This window comes from Schistocerca cancellata, chromosome 1, assembly GCF_023864275.1.
Source record: "Schistocerca cancellata isolate TAMUIC-IGC-003103 chromosome 1, iqSchCanc2.1, whole genome shotgun sequence".
Classification (NCBI taxonomy): domain Eukaryota; kingdom Metazoa; phylum Arthropoda; class Insecta; order Orthoptera; family Acrididae; genus Schistocerca; species Schistocerca cancellata.
The window spans coordinates 315,466,785-315,480,686 of record NC_064626.1 but is presented as its reverse complement, the minus strand read 5'-3'; positions in this window follow the sequence as shown (position 1 = coordinate 315,480,686).

Below are 13,902 nucleotides of genomic sequence, written 5' to 3'. Positions count from 1 at the left end.
AAAAATCGCAACACCAAGAAGGAGTTGTGTTATATAGGTGTATTTCTACATCTAAAAATGGTGTGTAGTCAGATTTCTCGCCAGTCGCATAAGAGCGGCGCTAATATCGCCACAATGATGATGCAAATCAGGTTTGCTTTAAATACACGCTGTAAGGCTCGTGAGCGTTAGTTGCCTTTGAGATCGGATGTGCTGAGTTGATATCATTTGTCGGCCGGGGTGGCCGATCGGTTCTAGGGGCTACAATCTGGAACCGCACGACCGCTACTGTCGCAGGTTCGAATCCTGCCTCGGGCATGGATGTGTGTGATGTCCTTAGGTTACTTAGGTTTAAGTAGTTCTAAGTTCTAAGGAACTGATGACCTCAGAAGTTAAGTCCCATAGTGCTCAGAGCCATTTGAACCACTGATATCATTTAAGAATGCCTTTAAGGCGAGAAAGACGTCGTTATTTACACGTCACGAGCCTGAACGAAGTCGTGTAACATGGCTGCTAGAAGCTAGATGTTCCTTCTGCGATCTGCAAAAGGTCTTGGCAGGAATGTAGCCCCTATACATTATAGCTGGCAGCGATGGTCATATGAATTTACTGTCGCAAGAAGCCAGGACTCGGGATGGCCACGTTGCACTACCGAGAGGGAACACCATCGGGTTCGGCGTATGGTTCTGGCGCATCGTACTGCATCTGCAGCAGCAATTTCACCAGCAGCTGGCACCACAGTGGCACAGTGAACTGTTACAAATCGGTTACTTCAAGAACAGCTGCGAACCCTGTGGCGCATTCTACTGAACCCAAACCGCCACCATTTGCGACTTCAGAGGTGGCAAGCGAGAGCTCATTGGAAGGCAGGGTGTGAAACGTCCCCTTCGAACATTTATACAAGACTATGCTTAAACTGACACACAATATTTTTAGCGCAACGCAATCTGACTTTCAGAAATCCCTACAAAAGAATGGCCCAGACTAACATTAACCTATACCTTTCACAAATCACTTACCTCACCAAAAATCTTCGTTACTCGAACTACTGCAATACAGCGAGCGCCACTACTGCCAGCTAAATAAGAGATTCAAACTACTGAAGGCACTAACTACTGATGGGCATAGTTAGCAAATGAAAGATTTTAATAGAGAACAAACAATGTATTTACCTTAATAGTCATAATAGATATAGCATCCAGTCTTACAAATTTCAAATCTCCGCCATCTCTCTCCCCACATCCACCACTGCTGGCGGCTCACCTCCAACTGCGCAACGCTACGCGCTGTTAACATCCAGCTGCCCAACACTACAATGGCACACAAAAATGCAAACTAGCCACAGACTGCACACAGCACAGCCAGTGATTTTCATACAGAGCACCACGTGGCGTTACCAACAAGAAAATCTAAACAGCCTACTTACATAGCCCCCATGCTCCCCACAAAAAATTTTACAAATTGTTTTGGGCACTGGCCAATAATGATTTGATAAAATTTTTCATAATTACAATACCAAAGATATCAAATGCACACACTTATTGATACAATATTGATCAAAAGCTAAAATTTTCTCACAGTCCATAAATTACAGTTTTTTTTCACAAAGTCTCATTAGTAAAAGAAATTGCACACAGAAGTAGTGGATTTCCATGCGGTCTTGAAGAAGTAGTGTTGTCCTTCCAACGGAAAGACAGTGCTGACTCTTGACATGCAGACAGGTAATGGGCCACAACAGACCAAACCCACAGCAGAGTCATTCGAAGTTTTGAAGAATATTGGTAGGTAGGTCATCACAGAGCAGACCCACTGTCGTCCCAGTAGAGATTACGGTATTGGTGGGCCACCAGAGGCGCAGACCCACTGCAGTCCTTGTAGAAATAATGGTACTGGTGAGTCAGCAAAGGTGTAGACCCACTGTAGGCCTTGTAGAGATGGCCAGCAGCCATCTGCTGCGACTGTGCAGGTGCACAATCACCATTGAAGAGTCTTGCAGAGAAGATAGCAAGGCCATGAACCACCACTTGTGCACTAACAAAAAATTTTTTGTGAAATGTCCTTAGAACCAGCAATGCTGTTATCCAGTCCCTTGCTCAATTATTAACACACGAGTAAACACTAACAGTCCTCTTTTTTTTCACATATTGTGCATATACTATGACCAACAGAAATGTGTGCAGTGAAATGAATGCTTACCATTACTAAATTTGATAAACTGGTGTCAATTACAATATTATAACATGAGAATACAATTACAAAGGTACAAAATACATCATTAAAAACATAACAATACAGATAACATTTGTAGTACAAGCTTTACAAAAGAATAGAAATAACATATACATCAGTGTTACAGGAATTATGACATGAGTAAATATATAAAGATCAGAAGAACTTTTGAAACATCACCTTCACATGTGAGCAACAAAACAGAATAAATAATGTCTAAACATCTTTACAAGGTAAATAACATATTATTAATGCAAATTATATTTGAGGATAACAGTATTCCTCATCATAGTTCATGTAGCTGAGTATTAGAAGAAAAAAAATTACATGAAACTACACAGAGACAGGAAGAAAACAAATACACAAGGGTACACAAACACATAGTGGGATAACACAAAAGGAAAGGACAGGGTTCGTTTTCAGTGTAACATTTGGTACTGCAGTCCAACCCAAAACTTCATTCCATATATCGTCCCTCTTATTTCAACATTTGCTCCAGCCAAAAAAACATCCTATCCAAGCATGCTTTCTGTATTCTGTTCACATCCTCTTTCAAAAATAGTTTTTCTCCACTGTGCACTACTTTTTTGGCCAAACTATTTTCTTATAGCTTCTTAATGCATTTCTTCCAATTCATCAGAGTTAGTTTCTTATATAGTCTACCCCCTCTTAAGCTAACTTAAATCTACTGAGCTCAGATATATATACCAAGGGACGAAGCAATGCAGCAGCATAAAACAATTAATACAAACAGCAATGACAAAAAAAATGGAAATTGGTGAAGCAACAATATTACAACTAAGATAAGGCACTGTGCAGCAAACAAGAAAAATAAATCAGTAGTAAAACTAGCTTAGAAGAGTAAGACAAATTAAAATTCAGTAGCACTATGCCTGGCAAACAGCAGCTGCAAATATAAAAAATATAAAACTTATATCTATACATGACAAAGCTCAAGCAGAAAAAATATTACAGTAAAAATGGCCATGTTTAATACCTATGTCACATCTTAACACTAGAGTGATGCATCACAATTTATTCTACAAAAGAAATTACCAAGTACTTGAAAAGAAACTTATATATGCAGTTACTGTTATCAGTCCCTTCTTATTGTTCTTTCCATTCCAAGAGCTCCTTTTTCGAAGAATGTGGATCATAAAATAATTATTTAATAGATCTGTTGACAGAAAGTGTTCACATTAGCAAATGCATCTAAGTTTATTTTATAAAACTAATGCTGCAACACAGCTGGAAACCAGATATTAAACAAAATGAGCAATCTCTCAACTACAAAGACATAGATGTAAAATGTTTCTTATCATTTCATTAGGCATTTTAGTAAATATCATAAATTACGACCTCCACAGTATGCTTTCAACAAGGAAATGTCAATAGCGAGGATAATGGCCTCCCCTTTCTTTTTTTCTACCCGTGCCTCTGCAAGGCACTCACTAATGACTTGTTCTCCCGGCGTCTGAGACAGCTGGGTGCCCCCGACGCATTACGTGCAGGTGGTCACTTAACTTTCTTATGGAAATATTTACGACAGCAGTTTCCGCTACAGTGACAGTCTCATGTAATAATATTTCACAGGTCAAGAATTTACGTTGCAAATGTGTAGAAACAAAATCCTATAAATATAACAGTGTCCAAAAAATTTTCGCCGGCATTGTGATACATTCACACATTTACACACATTTCATAACTCTTAAAGTACGATTCTTGGTTTCCAACAACCTTTTTCACAAATCAGAGACCCTAACCACTACTCATTATTCCTTACCTTATTACACATATACGTATTCATCGACACTCTTCAATATTTCATCATTATAAATATGTAGCATAATCAAATAACTCATATAGCCTCAGCCTATTAATCATAAACATACCTCAGCAGCATAATACACATCGTCGTCATAATAATAACATCATAACACCTCAGTCAAATCTCAAAAACGTCGTAGCTTTCTGCAATAATTTCATAACCTAAAGAAAATTCTCTGCTCATTTCAGTAGTGTCATCTACCTCAAACGTACTTTAAAAATCATAATCTCATACCAAATACATCATTCAAAGCTCTCATAGTATCACAATGGGTCTGCAAAAATATGAACAGTTCACACAGTACAGACAAAATACAATTTCGTAAGTGTGAAGTAATCCAACTCTGTAATTGCGTAAACATGTGTCACTGACGTAATAAAAAAGTTTGTCTCTCTCAGTTAAACGATCAGATAGCTGTGTAATTTATGTATTAGAGAAATATGGTACCGATGTGTAAAGTTGTATAAGCAAATACCATATTAGCTAGGGCTCCTTGTGCTTGCCAAACACATGGTACACAAAGCAAGCGTGTACCCCCCTGAGGATTATTGTAATTATACCCTCAGGTGTTACAGATTACAGCAATGGAATGAAATGTATCATGGAAAACTTTCTTTGTAATTCAAAAATCTTTAAAAATAAATGTTTTAAGTACAAAATTAATCACTCAAATACGTGTCCTGTAGCGCTAAATGTGCGTCTTGCTGTAAGATAATCTCTGTGGAAGTGTCATAGTTATCGTCCTCCGAAAGCTAAGTTCTGCAAAAGTCAATGTACTTACCTCATGATAAACAAAAGTGAAATGCTTTGGGTATAGATAGCTTAGTTATTACGCTTATTGCCGTGATAAAGAAAGTACTGTGCTGTAACGTATTGTTGTCCTACGGAAAAGGCTGTCTCCTTGTAGCTATAGCACAAAAGTTACTACTAAAACATGTTTTACTTTCCAGAATAATACAGAAAAACTGTGCAGATATAAAACAGATACACCGCAAGAGCAACATTGTAAATTGTCACTCATTAGTAACGTCGTGATATAATCTTGTAGCTGTCACATAAACTAACCACTGTGTCATCTGGTATCTCTCAGAAAGTACTTTAATTCAGAATGTATTTTCAAGTACACGAAAATGTTGCATTAAAATCTCATTAGCCTCATAGTCGTTATGTAATCGTGCAACTAACAAGCAAGAATGTACACACACAATAACACTGTGTCGTCTGTTTGCAATAACAATGCATTCGTAATTTCTGTTTAAATAAGTTCTCTTGGTTCTTGAGTGGATATTGAACTTCAAAACATTGTTGCTTGTTAGTGCCAGGTTCGAATCCTGGCGGGGTCGCCATATGAAACGTCCCCTTAGAACATTTATACAAGACTATGCTTAAACTGACACACAATATTTTTAGCGCAACGCAATCTGACTTTCAGAAATCCCTACAAAAGAATGGCCCAGACTAACATTAACATATACCTTTCACAAATCACTTACCTCACCAAAAATCTTTGTTACTCGAACTACTGCAATACAGCGAGCGCCACTACTGCCAGCTAAATAAGAGATTCAAACTACTGAAGGCACTAACTACTGATGGGCATAGTTAGCAAATGAAAGATTTTAATAGAGAACAAACAATGTATTTACCTTAATAGTCATAATAGATATAGCATCCAGTCTTACAAATTTCAAATCTCCGCCATCTCTCTCCCCACATCCACCACTGCTGGCGGCTCACCTCCAACTGCGCAACGCTATGCGCTGTTAACATCCAGTTGCCCAACACTACAATGGCACACAACAATGCAAACTAGCCACAGACTGCACACAGCACAGCCAGTGATTTTCATACAGAGCGCCACGTGGCGTTACCAACAAGAAAATCTAAACAGCCTACTTACAGGTGGAGGTCTGGTGTGTTTTCTGATGAAAGTTTGTTCTCCATTGATGCCAGTGATGACTGTGTGTTGGTTAGAAGGAGGGTAGTCGAAAGCCTGCAACCAACATGTCTGCGTGCTAGACATATTAGACCTGCATACGGCGTTACGGTATAGGGTACCACTTTGTATTGCAGTAGGTGCACTCCCGTGGTTGTCCCACGCAACTTGACTGCAATACAGTACGTCAGTGGTTCAACGTGTTGTGCTGCTATTCATCAACAGTATTCCAGGGGGGGACTTGCAATAGCGTTGCGCTCCGTGACATACCGCTATTGTAACGCAATATGCTACACATTTTGTCATCAAAAGTAACCGGACACCTGGCTGAAAATGACAGTGGCGCCCTCCATCGGTAATGCTGGAATACAATATGGTGTTGGCCCACCCTTAGCCTTGATGACAGCTTCCACTGTCGCAGACATACTTTCAGTCAGGCGCTGGAAGATTTCTTAGGGCATGCAGCCCATTCTTTACGGAGTGCTGCACTAAGGAGAGGTATCGATGTCTGTAGGTGAGGCCTGGCACGAAGTCGGCGTTCCGAAACATCTCAAAGGTGTTCTATAGGATTCAGGTCAGGACTCTGTGCAGGCCAGTCCATTAAAGGGATGTTATTGTCGTGTAACCGCTCCGCCACAGGCCGTGCGTTATGAACAGGTCCTCGATGGTGTTGAAAGATGCAGCCGCCATCCCCGAATCGGTCTTCAACAGTGGGAAGCAAGAAGGTGCTTCAAATATCAATGTAGGCCTGTGCTGTGATAGTGCCACGCAAAATGACAAGGGGTGCAAGTCCCCTCCATGAGAAACACGACCACACCATAACACAACTGCCTCCGAATTTTACTGTTCCCACTACATACGCTGGCATATGACGTTCACCGGGCATTCGCCACACCCACACCCTGCTATCGGATCGCCACATTGTGTACCGTGATCCGTCACTCAACACGATGTTTTTCCACTGCTCAATCGTCCAATGTTAACACTCCTTACACGAAGCGAGGCGTCGTTTGGCATTTACTGGCGTGATGTGTGGCTTATGAGCAGCTTCTCGACCACGAAATCCAAGTTTTCGCACCTCCCGCCTAACTCTCATAGCACTTCCAGTGGATCCTGATGCAGTTTGGAATTCCTGTGTGATGGTCTGGGTAGATGTGTGCCTATCACACATTACGACCCTCTTCAACTGTCGCCGGTCTCTGTCAGTCAACAGACGAGGTCGACCTGTACGCTTCTGTGCTGTACGTGTCCCTTCACGTTTCCACTTCACTATCACATCGGAAACAGTGGACCTAGGGATATTTACGAGTGTAGAAATCTCGCGTACAGACGTATGACACAAGTGACATCCCATCACCTGACCACGTTCGCAGTCCGTAAGTTCTGCGGAGCGCCCCATTCTGCTCTCTCACGATGTCTAATGACTACTGAGGTCGCTGATATGGAGTACCTGGCAGCAGGTGGCAGCACAATGCATCTAATATGAAAAACGTGTGTTTTTGGAGGTGTCCGCATACTTTTGATCACACGGTCTACAGTTGTCGACATGATGCCTTGGACTCCTCGATCATCAAATCTGTCTCCTGTCGAGCACGTATGGGACACCATCTGACGGTAGTTACAGTGTCATCCACAAACAGCATTAATCGTCCCTGTATTGGCCGACCAAGTGCAAAAGACATGGAACTCCATCCGTAAACTGACACCCGGAACATGTACAACACAACCTATGCACGTCTGCATGCTTGCATTCAACATTATGACGGTTACACCGGTTATTATTATACCAGCATTTCACATTTGCATTGGGTTATCTCGCCGTTACATTAGCCTGTGATCTTGCAATCTTGATCACTGAGATATGTTACCTAGACAAAATGCATTCTCGATATCTCATTACTCTACATTGATTATTTTTGGGTTTTGCGATTTTCTTCATCATTGTAGTGATAAATACACTCCTGGAAATTGAAATAAGAACACCGTGAATTCATTGTCCCAGGAAGGGGAAACTTTATTGACACATTCCTGGGGTCAGATACATCACATGATCACACTGACAGAACCACAGGCACATAGACACAGGCAACAGAGCATGCACAATGTCGGCACTAGTACAGTGTATATCCACGTTTCGCAGCAATGCAGGCTGCTATTCTCCCATGGAGACGATCGTAGAGATGCTGGATGTAGTCCTGTGGAACGGCTTGCCATGCCATTTCCACCTGGCGCCTCAGTTGGACCAGCGTTCGTGCTGGACGTGCAGACCGCGTGAGACGACGCTTCATCCAGTCCCAAACATGCTCAATGGGGGACAGATCCGGAGATCTTGCTGGCCAGGGTAGTTGACTTACACCTTCTAGAGCACGTTGGGTGGCACGGGATACATGCGGACGTGCATTGTCCCGTTGGAACAGCAAGTTCCCTAGCCGGTCTAGGAATGGTAGAACGATGGGTTCGATGACGGTTTGGATGTACCGTGCACTATTCAGTGTCCCCTCGACGATCACCAGTGGTGTACGGCCAGTGTAGGAGATCGCTCCCCACACCATGATGCCGGGTGTTGGCCCTGTGTGCCTCGGTCGTATGCAGTCCTGATTGTGGCGCTCACCTGCACGGCGCCAAACACGAATACGACCATCATTGGCACCAAGGCAGAAGCGACTCTCATCGCTGAAGACGATACGTCTCCATTCGTCCCTCCATCCACGCCTGTCGCGACACCACTGGAGGCGGGCTGCACGATGTTGGGGCGTGAGCGGAAGACGGCCTAACGGTGTGCGGGACCGTAGCCCAGCTTCATGCAGACGGTTGCGAATGGTCCTCGCCGATACCCCAGGAGCAACAGTGTCCCTAATTTGCTGGGAAGTGTCGGTGCGGTCCCCTACGGCACTGCGTAGGATCCTACGGTCTTGGCGTGCATCCGTGCGTCGCTGCGGTCCGGTCCCAGGTCGACGGGCACGTGCACCTTCCGCCGACCACTGGCGACAACATCGATGTACTGTGGAGACCTCACGCCCCACGTGTTGAGCAATTCGGCGGTACGTCCACCCGGCCTCCGGCATGCCCACTATACGCCCTCGCTCAAAGTCCGTCAACTGTACATACGGTTCACGTCCACGCTGTCGCGGCATGCTACCAGTGTTAAAGACTGCGATGGAGCTCCGTATGCCACGGCAAACTGGCTGACACTGACGGCGGCGGTGCACAAATGCTGCGCAGCTAGCGCCATTCGACGGCCAACACCGCGGTTCCTGGTGTGTCCGCTGTGCCGTGCGTGTGATCATTGCTTGTACAGCCCTCTCGCAGTGTCCGGAGCAAGTATGGTGGGTCTGACACACCGGTGTCAATGTGTTCTTTTTTCCATTTCCAGGAGTGTATATCACATCCTGTGCCGTGCGCCCGCGTTTATTTTTGCGTAATTCCCGCGCATTTGAAATCCCTCTGGCCGAAAGAGGGCATGGAGCGTTACTGTCGCCGGTAGAGGGCAGGTCGTAGGAGAAGGTGGTCAAGGGTTGCGGCGGCCTGGTGAAGGGGAGAGTGCGACACGGGCGGTGAGGAGCGCAAGCGAGGCGGCGTGTTGCGGCCAAGCGTCTGCCGTGGCCCGTTGGCAAGAGTTGTGCCACTGCGGGTTTGGCGGGGCCGGGTGTTGGGGTCAGTAGTGACCATTGCTCGTTAAAAGCTACTGCGGCGGGACGCACAGTATTCGGCGTGTTCTCTGCTATTGAACTTACAAGCAGTTTGTGCCCATTGTGGTGCTGGGTTGGAGTCCGGTCTCACCTTTGCAAGTAATGGACCCGGTGATGTCTGCTGGATGATACGCTTGGGTTTCCGACTACGAGTAATCTTCGTTACATCCTTCTCTCGGCGCTCTCTAAGCTAGCGTTTGTCAATGGGCGCTGGATTTTACGAGAAGTCACGGTGAGCATCCGATTAGGGTCCAGTCACTTAGTGTCGCGTGGTGGCTATTTTGACTCCGTATCCTGGTTGCCCGTTGTTATAAGTTATGAAGGTTTTGCCTGGTACTGCTTGAGTTCAGTTCTGTCAATGTGTGTGGGCTTGTGGCTGTCACTATTCCAAACTGATTTTAGAATCTAAGGGTATAGAATGCAGACGTAATTCTTCTGATTTACGAATTACGTACTTTATAGTCAGTGAAAATTGTTTAATCTAGCTACCTTATTTCTGAGGCATGTCTATAGTTACCTGTTGTCTGGTATCACGAGCTCGAGCTAATTACTAAATTGTTTGCATCCACTAAAAAAGAAAAAAAAAAAAGAAAAAAACTAAAGAAAAATTTTATGCCTCAGTAATCAAGTCAAAGTTTCTTGCATAACACTCGTACTTTTCTACATTTGTAGTATGTTTGATTTTTACTAAATAGTTAACGAGTAATCTTTGCGTTACAGGATAGGTGATTGTAGCTCTTGTTAAATGTGGTCTAATTAAAGATGCCTGTGTACCATGACTGAAATTTTTAATGAAGGTTGCTAGTACTTTGGTAGCGGCAACCGCTGTCCTACGTTAGTAGAGAAGGAGGAATTATTGCTACTGGCGTTGCCTCTGCCACCGCCTCTATCATCATAAATTTGAACCACATTTGTCAGTCATTCTGGCTACTTCGAAGGCAATGGCGTTTTGACAATTACTGGCAATAGCCGATGGTTGATATTTGTGACATATTCATTTGATCATATGTTTGGTGTTCGTAATGAAAATGTATTTTAACTTCATTTACCATTCTTTACTAAAAGGAAGTGATTTTATATTATTGCCGTTTTGAGGTGTTCGCTATCAGTTGTGTTATTGAAATTTAGTCGTTTCTGTTCTGGAGGCAATTTGTTAAGGTTATTCTTGGATTTTTTTGCTTTTTAAAAATAAATTCATTAGTGTTTTTAAAACCGTTAGTAAAATCATTATGGCTCAGTACCTTTCCACTCTACTCCAGCTCCCGACCGCATTCCACATTCCCATCGTCACCTGAAATGGAGAATAAATTGGCTAGATAACTGGTCGCTGCTCTCATGTGTTAGTACGAGTACAAAACGTATTCTGTTAAAACATGGCGTACAGATATACATATGTCTGAAACAATCACTGCATACTACTGGATCTTTTACACATGGGAGGACTCAGTGTATTATAGGACAGCCCCCAAGTTTGAGGCGAGCTAAGATCACTTTATCTCTACGCAATAGGCCGTAGCAGAAAAACCATGGTCGAAGCGTTACCTTAACCGCAGTTTGTTCCTTACGACGCTACACTTGCTCTAACTCGTACTATGCATCGACAATGAGATCACCACTTGTAGGGGAGCAGTAATAGTTTCGAGGTAGAGTGTGGGTGTCGGGTTGGTGTTAATGTCCATGCTGCCAGCCTAATCCCTTCGACCTGACGGTATTGACGATTTTCATATATGATAGCCTGGCTAAGTCCTAAACTGTGCATTCAGTGTCGACTCAGGTGACTCAGAAAAGTCAAGGAAGCTACAGGAGACATATACAGTTTGCATTCCATACCCTGTTATTAAAACACCCCTATAGCTTTTAGCCCTTTAGCTTTTACATTCTTTTATTATGTGTGGCAGCTGTAAAACCCTATCATCGAAAGTGACATTCAATTGCTTTGCAATTTTTTAAAATTTAGAACAATGGGTCTCGTGCGTATCTCGCAGTGTGGATAGGTTAGCAAGGCTGTAGAAACGATTACAATCGGCACATATACGTTTCTATTGCTATAACTTATAAGCTGTCCTACCTCAAAACATCTTATATTCGTTGATCCTTAGTTGCATCTTGTAAGCAATTACTGCACGGCTAGAGGAAGAGCGGAATATTGCGAAACCGTTCGCAAACAAGAACATTGGGTAGCGTTCTTAACTACGGACCTTATACTGTTGATTGTTCTAGCAAATTAATCATTGACGCCTAAGGGATATCACTCTCTTTTTCATATCCCTCTGATGAAGCATTATTAACAATACACTGAGGTGATAAAAATCACGGGATAGCAATATGCACAGGTACAAATGGTGGTGGTGTTGCGTACACAAGGTATAAAAGGGCGGTAAATTGGCGGAGTTGTCATTTGTAGTCAGGTGACTCATGTGAAGAGGGGTTCAAATGGTTCAAATGGCTCTGAGCACTATGGGACTTAACATCTGTGGTCATCAGTCCCCTAGAACTTAGAACTACTTAAACCGAACTAACCTATGGACATCACACACATCCATGCCCGAGGCAGGATTCGAACCTGTGACCGTAGCAGCCGCGCGGTTCCGGAGGGCTGCGCGCCTAGAACCGCTAGACCACCGCGGCCGGCATGTGAAGAGGGGAATTAACAGACTTGGAACACGGATTGGTAGTTGGAGCTAGATGCATGGGACATTCTAGGCGTATTTCGGAAATCGTTAGGTGATTCAGGGTAAAGAGTGCGCCGAGAACACCACATTCCCGGCATTACCTCTCACGATGGACTACATAGAGGCCGTCAGCCCTCACTTAACGACCGACAGCAGCGGCGTTGACGTGGAGTCGCCAGCGCTGGCAGACAAGCAAAACTGCGTGAAATAACCGCAGAAATCAATGTGGGGGCTACGACGAACGTATCCGTTGGGAGATTATGGCGAAATTTGGTGTTAATGGCCTGTGGCAGCAGACGACCGACGCGAGCGCCTTTGCTAACAGCGCGATATCTCCTGTAGCGCCTCTCCCGGGCTCGTGCCATTTCAGATGGACCACAGACGACTGTAAAACCGTGGTCTGGTCAGATGAGTCCCGATTTCAGTTGGTGGGAGCTGATGATAGGGTTCGGGTGGGTCGCAGACCCCACGATGTCATTGACCCGAGTTGTCAACAAGGCATTGCACAAACTGTTGGTGACTCCATAATGGTGTGCACTGAGTTTATGTGGAACTGACTGGATCTTCTGGCCTTAATGAACCGATCATTGACATGAAGTGTTTAATTTCTATTACCTGGAGTTCATACGCAGCCGTTAATGGATTTCATGTTCGCAGACATATCACTGGGTCACAGTTGTTGGCGATTACTTTTTAAGACTGTGGACAATTCGAGCGAATGATTTGGCCACTCAGATCGCCCGAAATCAATACCTTCGACCATTTATGATATACAGGGTGGTCCATTGATAGTGACCGGGCCAAATATCTCACGAAATACGCATCAAACGCAAAAACTACAAAGAACGAAACTCATCTAGCTTGAAAGGGGAAACCAGATGGCGCTATGGTTGGCCCACTAGATGGCGCTGCCATGGGTTAAACGGACATCAACTGTTTTTTTTAAAAATAGGAATCCCCATTTTTATTACATATTCGTGTAGTACGTAAAGAAATATGAATATTTTAGTTGGACCACTTTTTTCGCTTCGTGATAGATGGCGCTGTAATAGTGCAAACATATGAGTACGTGGTATCACGCAACATTCCACTAGTGCGGACGGTATTTGCTTCGTGATACAGCCGGCCGCGGTGGTTTCGCGGTTCTAGGCGCGCAGTCCGGAACCGCGCGACTGCTACGGTCGCAGGTTCGAATCCTGCCTCGGGCATGGATGTTTGTGATGTCCTTAGGTTAGTTAGGTTTAAGTTGTTCTAAGTTCTAGGGGACTGATGACCACAGCTGTTAAGTCCCATAGTGCTCAGAGCCATTTTTGAGCTTCGTGATACATTACCCGTTTTAAAATGGACCGTTTACCAATTGCGGAAATGGTCGATATCGTGTTGATGTATGGCTATTGTGATCAAAATGCCCAAGGGGCGTGTGCTATGTATGCTGCTCGGTATCCTGGACGACATCATCCAAGTGTCCGGACCGTTCGCCGGATAGTTACGTTGTTTAAGGAAACAGGAACTGTTCAGCCACATGTGAAACATCAACCACGACCTCAACAAATGATGATGCCCAAGTAG